We start from the raw sequence: 13,802 nt of genomic DNA on the forward strand, positions 1-13,802 counted from the left end.
CTCGCGCGGCGCGAGAGCCAATTCATTCCGATTTTGGAATATTTGTTTACACTTATTTGTATTTCGCCTAGCGAGAGAAATGTTAAGTGGTAATTGCGATGCGGGATCTACATTTTTTAAATTTTTAAATTACACTTAATTTTTGAGGCTAGCTTTAACGGAGCGGGGGAATGGTAATAACCATGCTTGTGTACTCGTACAGCATGTACGCTAATTAAGTTTATCACCCTATTGTTGGCTTCAATTTTAGGTGTGATTTTCGATGCGGGATTGTGTGCTTTTAATAATTGGTGTAAATGAGGTGCAGGTTTTGCATTGTTCAATTCCAATGAAATAATAGATGCAGAAATTAACTTTAGTTTGGCTACTATAAATTCCTCGTCATACGCAGAGACTGTTCTTAAGCTTTTTGATACAGGTGTCTAGAAATGTAGTCAACTAAACCCATTTTTGCACATGGTAGATGTTCAATATCAAATTGAAATGGGAGTAAACGATCGAACCAGCGAGTTAATCTACTTTTGTATGATTTATTCGATCTATTTTCTTCCATGATAGACAGAAGAGCTCGATGAACCGTAATAACTGTAAAACTTTTTTTCCGTGAAGATAATTTTTAAAATATTCAATAGACCCTCCGAGGAATTCAGGTTCATTTACGCTATAGCGCTCTTTGCAAGGATTTAAAAAAACGAAACGTGAATGCAATTGTCTTCCACCCATCAACTGTCAGCTGTTCAAATGCCACTCCGAGATCAAAACGGGACGCATCACAATTTACGCGTGTTTCGAGTTGCGGGTTATAATGACTATTTGCAGTTGCGTTCATGATGCGATTCTTTATTTCATTAATGCAATTTTGGTGTTCCTCCGTCCAGATAAACTTTGTTGTCTTTTTCAGTAAAGGACGGAGGGGATGACTAAATTGAGCAAGGCTTGGAATAAATGTACCAATGTAATGAACCGACCCCAGAAAAGAACGGAGTTTCTTTAGCGTTTTCGGAGCATCAAGGTCTAAAATCGCAGATGTTTTACCCTCGAGGGGCGAGATATCCGATTGGGAAAAATGACACTCTAGTCAATCGATTTCTAAATTTCCAAGGTGACATTTAGGTTTATCCTAAGGTTTTCATCATCTAATCGTTTAAAGCAGTTCGTGACATAGCATTTATGTTTTTTCAGAGACCCCTTGCTTACAATCAAAATGTCGTCTAAAAAACAAAAGGTATTCTTTAAACCAATTAAGGTATATTCCATTGCTTTTTGAAATTCTGCTGGCATATCTGTTAGCTCGTAAGTACCGGTCATATCACCACTAATTATGTTAAAGTTACAATGATTTGCCGTGTTAGTATCAAAATTTAATTGGCTGTATGCGTACTTCAAATCTAGCGTAGAAAAATATGTTGTGTTTTGCGACGCGGGACATGACTATGTTGTGTTTTGCCGAGAAATGAATTCGATAAGATGTCAATTTTTGGCATCTGATATTTGTTCTTGTGAATGGTTCTATTTAATATTTTTGAAACGAGTGTAAGCTTTATCGTTTGATCTTTCTTTACGGTGACCACTATTGGTGATATGAAATATTTATCAGGACAACTTGAAATTTTTATTATATGTTTTGCGTCTAACAATTTCTTAATCACGTTATTGACTTTTTCTTGTAAGTTAATTGGAATACGTCTACCTTTTTGATGTCTAGATTGAATTTTTTGTGAAACTGAGATTTTTCCACATGATTTTTAGGTCTTCCGATGCGAGATATCAGTTCTGGAAAAGTTTTTGCGATTTGTTCTTTAAATTCTGGCGATGAAAAAATGTTGTTGTTGCGATTACTTTTATGAGATGTAGATTGTGTCACTGCTAATCCGAGTTGATCAAACAAGTCACGGCCAATTAGAGATTTTTGTCCATCAGCTACAACAGTGAATGTTGCTGAAACACAAGTCCATCCGTTGCTTGTGATTGGAGATTGTATCTTTCTTTCGACCTGGATTGGTTCTTTCGTGAAAGTCCGAAGTTGCGGGGACGTCTTTTCGCTGATCCAGAAGGCGCGAGGACTACTTTGCGAAACTTGTGATTCTAGTGAACGATTAAGAATACTAAATGCGCTACCGGTGTCCACGAGCAGTGTATTATTAATATTACCGGTCTTGATGAGCATGTTGAGGGGTTCTACTTTCTCTACTGCATTCTCGATCATCGCAACCGTGTTATCCTCCCCGATACTATAGTCCCATTCATAGAGCTTAGCTGGTTGTAGGAAATTCACTGAATCCTCGGGATGCGGTTCTTCTTCCACAATGTTTACCGTCTTTTTCTGAGAGTTTTGTGGCTTTGCATTCTTTTGTTTTCTGCAAACTTTCGCAAAATGAATTAAAAGTCAGCAATTGTTGCAGGTTTTACCTTTTGCGATACATTTATCACGATGATTTGGAAGCCAAATTCCTACTCAGTTGGAACAACAGGGTGTGAAGCGGTTGTTTTGTCTTGGAAATTTATTCGGGTTTTGCCAATTCGGGTTTCGAGAGCTGTTAGGGAACTGGACTGCGTTGAAACTAGCCAGGATGACAATCTTGTTATGCTGCTCAATTTGATGTTGATTGTGCATCCCAAGTTCCAAGTCAATTGCTAGCTCTAATGCCTGACGTGGATAAACTGTTTGTTTGAGTAGTTCCTTTTGAATATCAGGGTCTATTAGGTTAGTAATGAAGACATCGCGTATCAAAGTCTCTTCTTTTTTTTCGAAATCGTCAATTCCTTTAGCTTACCGTTGAAGTGTTTTACTGTTTCTCCCCGGAGTCGTTTCGTATTTAGGAAAACATGACTGCCAAAAATTTTGTTGCGAGGACAGATGATTGCCTCTTCCTCGATCCTCCAGAATCTATGGTGGTAAGGGTATCAATCATGATATGCGGGTTTTTGCAGTTGAGAATGCAACGTTCTTCCACCCCAATGCTTACATAGAGTAGAGACACGGTTTTGCGATTCGCAAGTGGCCACAATTTGTCGCCACACATTATGCCGACTTCAATTAGACGTTGGCATTTGTTTTGCCAATTCATCTCTTGTTGCGCATGGGGAGCTTTCCTTTCTCTCTCCGATTGTGCAGAAGAGCCAACTATAGTTTCCTCGTATACTGGTTCAAGTGGAAGGTCCACCATCTCGGGTTTGGGTCCAAGTAACGTATCGAGAATGATATTCTCTTTTGCCGATAGTGCCAATTTATATTGCACTCTCCATTTCTCCTGGCAAAGAGGAGGGTCGGGTGTAGGTTTATCCCAGGAAGCGTCTATTCCGAGAGGTGTACGCTTAGCTGCTGACTGCGCCATGTCGTACTCTATATAAATATAGTAGCTACTCGCGATGCGGGTGCGTTTACTATTGCTTAAATTGTGATTCGCGGAGCGAAATCCTGACTTGAGTATCTTGTGCTTACTCGCGGAGCGAGATTACAAAGAGAATTGTTCAACTAGTATTGAATTGCGAAACTTGAAGAATGAACTGAAGTGCTTATAAACGAATCTAGTACGCGTGATCAGACATGTTTGATCACGAAGCACCAAACCAAGAAAGGAAGTATTGAACTGATCATAAGATACGAAGTGAACAAATATGAATTAAATGATGAAGGGCAAATAAATTGAACTAATTTAAGGGCATCTTATAAAAGAGTACTGCATCAAATAAAAAACAAAGGATGATATCCTTGGGTGTCACAGGTTACAATCACGGAGAATCAGCTGGGAACTCACACAATGGGTCACAAAGTTGCTGTGATCAGTGGGCATCACTATCTTCACGTTAATGGAACAGATTTTCCCGACAACTACGTTGCTGGAAGCATTCAGTACACATTTTTATGGGAGGAAGGGCAGATTCCCGAAAACTGGTTCAATACACCCGAGACAAGTCAAGTATTCAGTCCAGAATCACAAAACAAACTTCTCCAGATAGTGAGCAATGCAGGCAGCAGTGAACAAAGCGAATTGAGTGTAGATACTAGCACCACGTGCTCATTTAACGATCAGGAAAACTTCGATCCAGATCAGTATTATGATTCGACTAATATTTCAACTACTTCATCAATGACAACTCCCTCCATAGAGGATGGAACAGCTCATAATCCAATTGTGCTGACTGATGAAGCTCCGATAACTCCCATCAGTGTTCGACCTACAGAACCGCTAGCAATCGTTGAAAGAGTCCGATCATTTGTCAATGAAATTCAAAACTTGCCAGATTATGTTGTGAGAACTCTCTTTGAGTAAATTTGATATTGTAAATTTTATTATTGAATTCTTTTAAAGTACTTTGTGATGTATTTACAGTTTTGTTTGAATTGATAAGTTGAACTATTTCCTTACTCCAAATACTATGCAGGCTATGTTCAAACAAAACACAGCAACGTTTGTCAAATTTTTATAAACAGTTTTCGATAAATTCTGCTTCTTAACAAAAAAAGTCGATTTAAAAATTTATTTTTAAGAAAAAAACTGAAATATTTTTTCGATTTTTATTAAAAAAACCTTGTTTTGAAAACTGATATTTATTAAAAATAAAAAGTTCGCAAGTTTTCATTTAAAATGTATTGAAAATTTCTTCTTTTTGCTTAAAATCATATCGTATAATGAAGAAAAATAAATATTTTTGGGTTTTTGAATAACATATTTTAAATTTTTTCGATATTTAAGAAAATTTTTTATGAAAAAAATTTGATATTTAAGAGAAATCGTTGAAAACCTTTACGATTTTAAAGGGAAAACTTTGAATAGATTTTTGATTTTTAACAAAAAAGTTGTCTCAATTTTCCATTTTAAATGAGCCACTTTTTTGTAAAATTGATTTTTAACAATAAGTCAAAATAAGACAATAGATCAAAATATAAAAACAGATACAAATAAAAAAACTCAAACAAGAAATTAAATACGCTATTTTCGAATTTCAAGATACAAATAAAGATTATCAAATATGCCATGACCATCTAACAAACAATCAACAACCTTTATAAATTCACTCTCATACTTTGAGTTTCTAAGGGAATGGATTCTATCTAAAAACGATGATCCAAGGGTTTGAGTACTCGCATTTCTTTGTTCAGCGCGTAGTATGTAACGCTTGATCTTCTTCCTACTCAATCGTTTTTTGGAGATTGTGGGTACTTTTTCCGTGTACTTATTCTCCAAGTTGCACTCCACCGCTCTGGTTAACTGGGTAAAGACCAGTCCTGACTCTTATATAATGGAAGCAAACAACTGATATTTAAAGAGTGTGTACAAGCAATTGACTGTTTGACAAAAATAAGACAAATTTTCTATTTTTTCTAGTATCTCCTTCACTGAGGATGAAATGAGAATAATGTAGTAGCGACAAGTCTTTATTGGACAAAAATTGTCGTTATGAGTAGCAACGGAGTATTTTTTAGTGCGCAGATAAAGTTTTTACCCCTTAACTGATACAGAAATGAATAATGTGTTGTCGTTATATTTTCTGTAAAATGGAGTTAAAATCTGATACATTATTGCTGACACAATATCGGGATAACAGAATAAAACAAATATATGGAAACAAAAAATACGGTAACGTAACTTTCTATTTTTAGAGGTAATAATTTCTGTTTCGATAAAAATAGAAAATTACGTTACCGTACTTTTTGTTTCCATATATAGTTTCTATTCTGTTGTCCCAATATAGAAATGGCAGAAATAATGTGTCAGGTTTTACCTCAATTTTACAGAGATTATAACGACAAAACATTATTCAGTTCTCTATCAGTTAAGGAGTATAAACCTTATTTAATCGTTAAAAAATACTCCGTTGCAACTCATAACGAGAATTTTTGTCCACTAAATACTTATCGCTAACACATTATTCTCATTTCATCCTCAGTGAAAGAGATACTAGAAAAATTAGAAAATTTTTCTTATATTTATCAAACAGTCGATTGCTTGTACACACTCTATAAATATCAGTTCTTTGCTTCCATTATAGAAGAGTCAGGACTGGTCTTTACCCAGTTAACCAGAGCGGTGGAGCACAATTTGGAGAATAAATACGTGGAAAAAAAACCAGTATCTCCAAAACCGATTGAGGAGGAAGAAGTTCAAGCGTCACCTACTACGCGCTAAACAAAGAAATGGGAGAAATCAAACCCTTGTATAATTGTTTCTAGATAAAAATCATTCCCTTAGAGAATCAAAGTATGAGAGTGAGTTTATAAGGATTGTTGATTGTTTGTTAGATGGTCATGGCAAAATTGATAATCCTCTTTTGTATCTTGATATCAGAAAATAACGTATTTAAATTCTTGTTTGTATTTTTTTTTTGTATTTGTTTTCATATTTTGAAGTAACATATTGATAAAAATCAATTTTACAAAAAAGTTTTTTTCTTAAAAATCGAAAATTGAAACAACTTTTTTTGTTAAATTTGGAAAAAATTTTCAAAGTTTTCTCTTAAAAGTCGAAAATTTTTTCAAAGTTTTCTATTAAATATCAAATTTTCAGTCAAAACTTTATTTAAATGTCGAGAAAATGTTCAAAATGTGTCATTCAAAAACGTAAAAATATTCATTTTACGGTATGATTTTGTGCAAAAAAAGAAGTTTTGTTTACATTTTCAAATGACAACGTTTGAACTACATTTGAAAATGCCACACTAATAGGCATGGTTACAACAGACTCCGTGATTGGAACCTGTCCCTGCTGATATGTGTCAAATTGTTGTCGCTGGTGCTCAATAATGTGCCACACTGTAATAGGCATGGTTACAACAGACTAGTAGAGCCCATTCGACAAGTCTCTGATGCTTATCTGAGCAGTCTCCTCTGTGAAAGAAACTGAGTAGAGAAGGCTGTTGTTCTGCACTGTAAATTCCATTTCTCAATCTGTTGAGATGAGAAGAAGGATTAGAGTCAAAGGTAGTTGAGACAGAGGTAATGTTGTTTTAAGAGAAGAGAAAGCAAGTGATGTTGGTTGAATTTTTCAGCTCAATTTATTCTAAACTGCAACCAATGAGAACAAAGTTTCCAAAAAGGGCAATTTTTAGCAGAAAAAGTGATGTTATTATCCAGAAAAGGAAATGCATCAGTTCTGAATTTACCAAAAAAGGAATCAACTCATAGAAAATCTAACAATACTATACGAAACAGGTAAGCTCAATACTGAATAGTGGACCAAAAAAGGTAACTTTTTTACGTGTTATCCTAATTAACAGCCAAAGATGGATAAGTTGGGAGAAATGAGTTGACGTAATTGACCAAAAAAGTCAGGCTTTGATAATTTCTCTCCATGTGGTTAAATCCCAAATTTTTCATCAAAAATTTTTCAAAATTCGCTCTAAATTATTGTATATAAATGTTTGGGAGTCGTATTCCAAATCGTACTCTCTCCCACTCTGCATTGTAGTCCTGGTGATATAGAACGAACAGCGCACTCTGCAGAGATGAAGAAATTGTTACTGGTTGGGGAGTTGGTAAAAAATTAGACTCAGACAGATTTCTGTACTGTTGCATAATTTCTGGGACAAAATTCAATATCAAAAGCATTTCATACTTGTTGATGTGTAGTTCTGACAATAAAACGAAAGATTGTTTTGTTATGTAGTCATCATACTCGAATTTTTCGATGGAGAAGGTTGCATATTCAAATCCTTTACTAATTCGGATGATTCTGTTGTTTGAGAAAAACGTCCAAGAAATTGTAAAAGAAGTAAGAATCAACATCAATTTCGTCTACTCTGTAAGCATCAGTGATTCCCTCCTTTCTTTTGTATATTTTTTCCAAAAGTTTTAAGTGATAAGAAATGATGTCATTTCCATAAATGAAAGTTATGAGTCATCGACGAGCACCCCAAAACTACATAGGAGCTTAAATCATTACACTTTCTGTTTTTTCATATTGAGTTGCTCCGCAATTTACGTGAAATTTACTCAACTTAAAGATTAAGTTGTTCCGCATTGTTTTTAGGCTTTAATCAATTTATCTTGAAATGAATAACTTTTTTGTTAACTCTCACATTGAAATGCTAAAAGTTCAAAATTTGATTGCTAAATATGACATGATTAACCAAAAACTCTTGATTAGTGAGACTTTATCTTGTCTCGTATATATTCTCAATTCTTCACGAAGAAGAGTAAAGATTCATTTTTCTAATCATTATACAACAATGAACAATACGCATACAACTATGAGTTGGAAAAATGTTCCCAATTCCTTTCCTGCTCAGCAACTTCCGAGGAAGGATAATGGATCAGTGCAAGAAAGTGATAACAAACAGACAGAACAACTTACAAAATTTCATGAGTCTGAGAATTTCGACCGGGATTGTCTTTCGATATTGGAGACGTTGGCTTTTAAACTATATGGATCACAAGAATTGGTTAAAAACACAGATAGGGTGATTAGTGCTTCCCTCTAATCGCGATCCTTGCAATCTTTCTAGAGGATGAGTAGTCGCTGATTATGGTAGGCTTTTTTGACATTTCAGAGACAAACTGAGTTTCTCAATACATTAAAACAAAATATTTGCCGTTGACTTTGTGATTTTGCTGTTGACTTTCTAAACTTAGAAGAAATATTGTTTTCAAAAGTTGTACTTGATTTTTTTGATATCTAATTATTATATTTTTTCAGTAACAATTTTTTATACTACGAAATTTAGGTGATAACTGCTTTGAGCAGTGCTAGTGAGTATTTCTGTAAGAGAATGAGTTTCATATAGTAGATTGGTTGCATTTGTAAAAACAATTTTTGTTATTTTTCTTTTCCTAAATTATATTGTTAACTGATTTAGTAAATTTTCAGCGTCTTTTGCCGCCTAACATTTAAAACAAGTGATATTAAGCATTATTAGTGTGAATTAATGTTAAATTTTTGCTGGAGTCAGACTTTTGGCAGCTTATCAATCAATTCTTGGCAGCTTATCAATCCTTGAGATACACAAAAATGGGTTAGATATATTCAAAATACTAGAACAATCGGTATTTTTTACAGAGAAAATTTTCTGTTGCTTTTTTGGTGAAATAATTTGTGTAGGAAAGGAAAATTCATGTACAGTTTAACAAATATGAGTGAGAGGAAAATGAGAAAAAGAGGCAAAGTTCGAATTTTTTGCCACGGAATGAACTAACTAAATGTTTTAGCACTTTTCCTCTAACTTTTTGTCGACAGTCTAGTCTCAAGAACAATTTGTTGAATTTGGTAGGCAAGTACCTATCGTTTTTTGATTTTCCCGGGAGATTTTGTAAAACAAGTTATAATTTTTACAGATTTTATGCTTCGAACAGACAAATTTTATGCCATACGCAACGATTATTGTATGAGTTTTGTACTTCTTCTGTTAGGTTTTGCGAGCTCAGCTGTATCACGCAGACGAATGATTGAACTGGGCGCGCAAAGTCGTTTGCTTTCATTGCCTGTCCTGAGAAATTCTCGTGGAGAGCCACATTTCTTCGCAAAATTTGTTTCGAAGCAACTCATTTTGTACTAGCTGACAAGAAATTGTGTGTACTAGTCTTTCAGCTATCTTTTTTTAATCGTCTTTAATTTTTAACAAAATTGGTTAAATTTGATGGGTGAAAATAAAATTTTTCATTTTTTATTCGTTTTAGTAAAGAATTAAAATTTTTCAAGTTTGCTTCAATTTAGTAGAGTTTATGCCATTTGATATCAATTTTGCGTAATTTTGAGCTTTGTCATTGTATAATATTTGGAAAATCTGCATCAAATAACAAACTGTTCACTCTGACGATATTTATATTGCACTTGTAAGTTGTTGATCAGTATTCTGTAGTTTTTATATTGTATTTTGCTCATTTTTTAAGCTCTCTATATTTGTACTGGTTTATTTAATTTATTTAATGAAGGTCAGCATTTTCAACCAATCAGAATCAAGTAATTAACTTAGTCTAGAACATATAGAAAAGAGCGCTCTACGCCACAAAATACATTAACTTGCTAAAATTAACATTTTCCTAAATAATTAGCATAGATTCTAACCAGCTAATCGACTAAGCACGTTTTATGACTAGCTTTTTTAGTGCGGGTAGTAGTTTTCCTGTTTCGATGTAAATTTAGTGCAAAAAACAGAATAAACAGAACATGCTGACTAATGAAGTCGATATTATTTTTTTAACAATTGTGACTCTTACTCAGTTAGCTACGCAAGTTTATCATTTTATCGACTTTATTAACGCACTCGGTTAATTGTGCCTCAGTTTTAAGTTTCTTGATACTTTTTCAATGTAAATCTTAGATTGAGTATGTATTTTATTGTGCTTAGTTTATACTGTGTCTATTATTTTTTAATTTTTAGTTCATTTGCTTTTCTATTATTTGACATTTTTCCAAGTTATGAGCGATTACGAGTTCACTAGTACTGTGACAATGTCATATTAGCAAGAGGTAGTTTCGATCTACCAACTTCTGGGTTATGACCCCATCACGCTACCACGGCGCCATTTTGCTATTTAATGTTGTCTCTACCTCATCTTAAAACATCTATGATAAATTGTGAAATTTTGAATTTAGTTTTCAGTAAAAATTTTGTAAAGTTTGATTTGATTTAGCAGATTTTATGCTGTTTGACATCACTTTTGCGTAATTTTGAGCTTTTTATTGTATTTTAATGCTAAAAACTTGCACGACATATTAAACTGTTCACTCTGACAAAACTTCTATAGTACTAGTCACCTTTTCTTTCGTTGATCACTTTTAATTGTTTTTATACTGTTTTTTTGCATATTTGCTAAATGTGTAACCTGTGTGTGCCTTTGCCTTGCTTCAACTCATTTGATTTTTTAATCTGGTATTTTCAACAAATCAGAATCAAGTTTGTGATCAAAACCTAGCTTGAAAAGCAAAAAGGAGGCTAAATTGTACAAAAATCTCAAAAATTTTTCAAAAAATAACCCTGATTCTATACTTAATCTTAAAACATGTCGACGGCTATAACTAACCTTAATACATGTTGAAGGCTATAACTATTCTTAATACATGTCGACGACTATAACTAATCTTAATACATGGTGCAGGCTATACCTAATCTTATTACATTGAGATTCTATTCCTAATCTTTATACATGCAGCCTATACATAATCTTGATACATTAAGACCGCTATACCTAATCTTAATACTTGCAATTTCATTCCCTATCTTAATACATTAGGAAGGACCCAAATCCTAAAAAAAGACGCTATAACTTATCTTATTACAAGGGTTTCCTCACCCCCCGCGGAGTTTCGCTCACCTATATACTACTCAGTGACAACTTTTAAGACTCCAATGTTGACGATTCAAAAATACCCGGGTTTAGATCACCAGAAATGTCATAACTTTTTGAAAAAATTCCATTTCACGCCAAAGTTTTGCAAAAATTCAATTAAAAAACGTTTTAAAACCTAAATTCATAGCATAGTCGTTCCCCACCGATGTTTAATAAGTAGGCCAAGCAAAAAAAATTGCTCGAATATGAATAAAAATTTAGAATTTCACATGTACCACCTGTATTGTCGCCGAAAAATGACCAAAATTAGGACAAAATTGCAAACAAAAATTAGTATCAAATACACTTCCAAACCAGCTCAAATCACTCAATAGCTACTAGCAACCAGGGCAAATGTCTAGAACCATTATAACCAGTTTACAACCATTATTTCACAAGTAAAGTAAAGTTATTGCTCAAAATGGAAAAAAGTCAACTACTATACATGTTCTCTTACAAATATGTCATTATACACCTATACTACTTCATGAAAACAATACCACATGCTCACATGAAACACAGCTAATAGTTTCACCAGCAAACACTAAACATAATTGTCTGAGTTAAAAGATATCAATGCATAACTCACCTATGAATAACAATATACTACATGATGATAAGAATTGCACCGACAATAGTCAATTCTCATCGGCGCTATCCTTTCCTACAGCACCATAGATTTCCGCTCATTTTATACTCAAAAGGCAGACAAATTCCCAAAGCTAGTGAAAAAAAATGAAAAGGTAAACTCAAGAGCTCGTGCTAAAAGTGCTGAAAATCGTTTTATTAGACAACTTCCTTTCTCCCCGAAGAGAACCTTACGAGACAAAATGAAGGATATTAAAAGAAAGAAGCTCCTGGTCTTGATAAAGTGAGCAGTATGGCTCAAAACACATCATCAGCAGAAACAGAGTGAAGTAACTGTTATGCACAGATATGATGCACTAACCGATAAAGGCTTCATTGGAAGCTCAGATATGGAAAATTATTGCATGGAAATAATGCAATGTTGTTCCTACCCGCATCAACGACAACATTACGAATGAAAACCACTCGGACAACGTAATTGACGACGAGAAAAACATCAGACCTCTCAGCAAGACACAAAAGTTTTGTCCATAGGGAGAGCAACCTTCAAGTTTTTCCTTCAACTCTTCAACTGTGTAACTAAAAGTTCAATTTCATTTTGAACTGGATCAATTTGATACAGAAGACAAACAGGACCACGAAGAAACAGCCACAGAAGACGAACAGGACCACAAAGCTTTAGCCCAAGGAGAAAGTTTACTTTGAACGTCTGAAATAGTTCGAAAAGTGTTATTGATATATTCAATGATGTCCCAGTTTACTCATTAAGATTTTATCAACAAGTGCTAAAATACATAAATTTATTCAGTGCTTTAAACCATTCATTCAACCAGTACACTTATGATCTCTCATTAAAGTTTAGAGCCTTCATTCAGTACCATTAATTTTGAGTATCACAGTGCTAATTTAATTCTCTCTTCTCTCAGCCTTAACTATAATTTATGTTCTAACCCTTCATTCTCAATCAGCCCATCTTACCCTCTTTAGTCATCCTCAACAGCCTTAAAACAAGCCTTACCTTTGTTCACCTTAACCCTTATTTTAATTTGTCCTAACTTAAACTTTATTTCTTTTAAATCCGTTAATTCTCTTTAAGGTTAATGCTTTCTTTAAAAAAACGTTTCTACGAAAACATAAATTGGGTGGCTCCAACAAAAACATGTATATATCCGTATTTTTGTAGAATATATTTTTAATAGAAAAATTGTAAAATCCAGTTCTCTCTCAATGTCTTCTTGGAAAATTTTTATAAAGTCCGGTAGTGTCACGCCCCTATTTCGTGACTCTTAGTTCCGTGATGTTTTTTCTTTAAATATCTATAAATTGTGCAATAATATAGTTTATATTCACATAGATCTCAAGGCCATATATATATAGCCAGTTTTGCCATCCAGGCTTGCAACCCCTTTTTTGTTTATGTTTAGTAAAAACAACCGCAGATTGACAGTTTACTGATAAACATATTAAGTACATGAAGGCCTCAGAATTTAATTTTTTGAGTTCCCTGACAATGAATTTGCATATTTGGTGAAATTTTTCATGAGAAACTATGTACTTGGTAAAAATATGTACATGAGAAACTATGTACTTTATTTTTCTGATAAAGTAGGTGCTAATACCAAAGTAGTATACGTACTTAACAGACATCGAGAGACGTATAAAAGTCGGAAATTGCCAATTTGTAGATCAATTAAGAAATGCGAAGGACCAATACAACTCAAGGTGCAGCCTTGCGGAACCTACGATCTCCAAAACACCCCTGAACCAGCCTGACAATCAGCTGATAATTAAACTCAACAATAATCTAGAAACTTCTTTTTGTTTCTCTAAAATTTGTTATAATTTCTGTTAAAATAATGAAAGATTGAACTGGAAAATCTTGAAAAAACACTAAGTTGAAACAGTCTTCCTTAGAGCTTAATAACAACTGAGTGAAGGTTTGAAATAC

Source organism: Convolutriloba macropyga, chromosome 10 (genome assembly GCF_964194025.1).
Source record: "Convolutriloba macropyga chromosome 10, txConMacr16.3, whole genome shotgun sequence".
Taxonomy (NCBI): Eukaryota; Metazoa; Xenacoelomorpha; order Acoela; family Convolutidae; genus Convolutriloba; species Convolutriloba macropyga.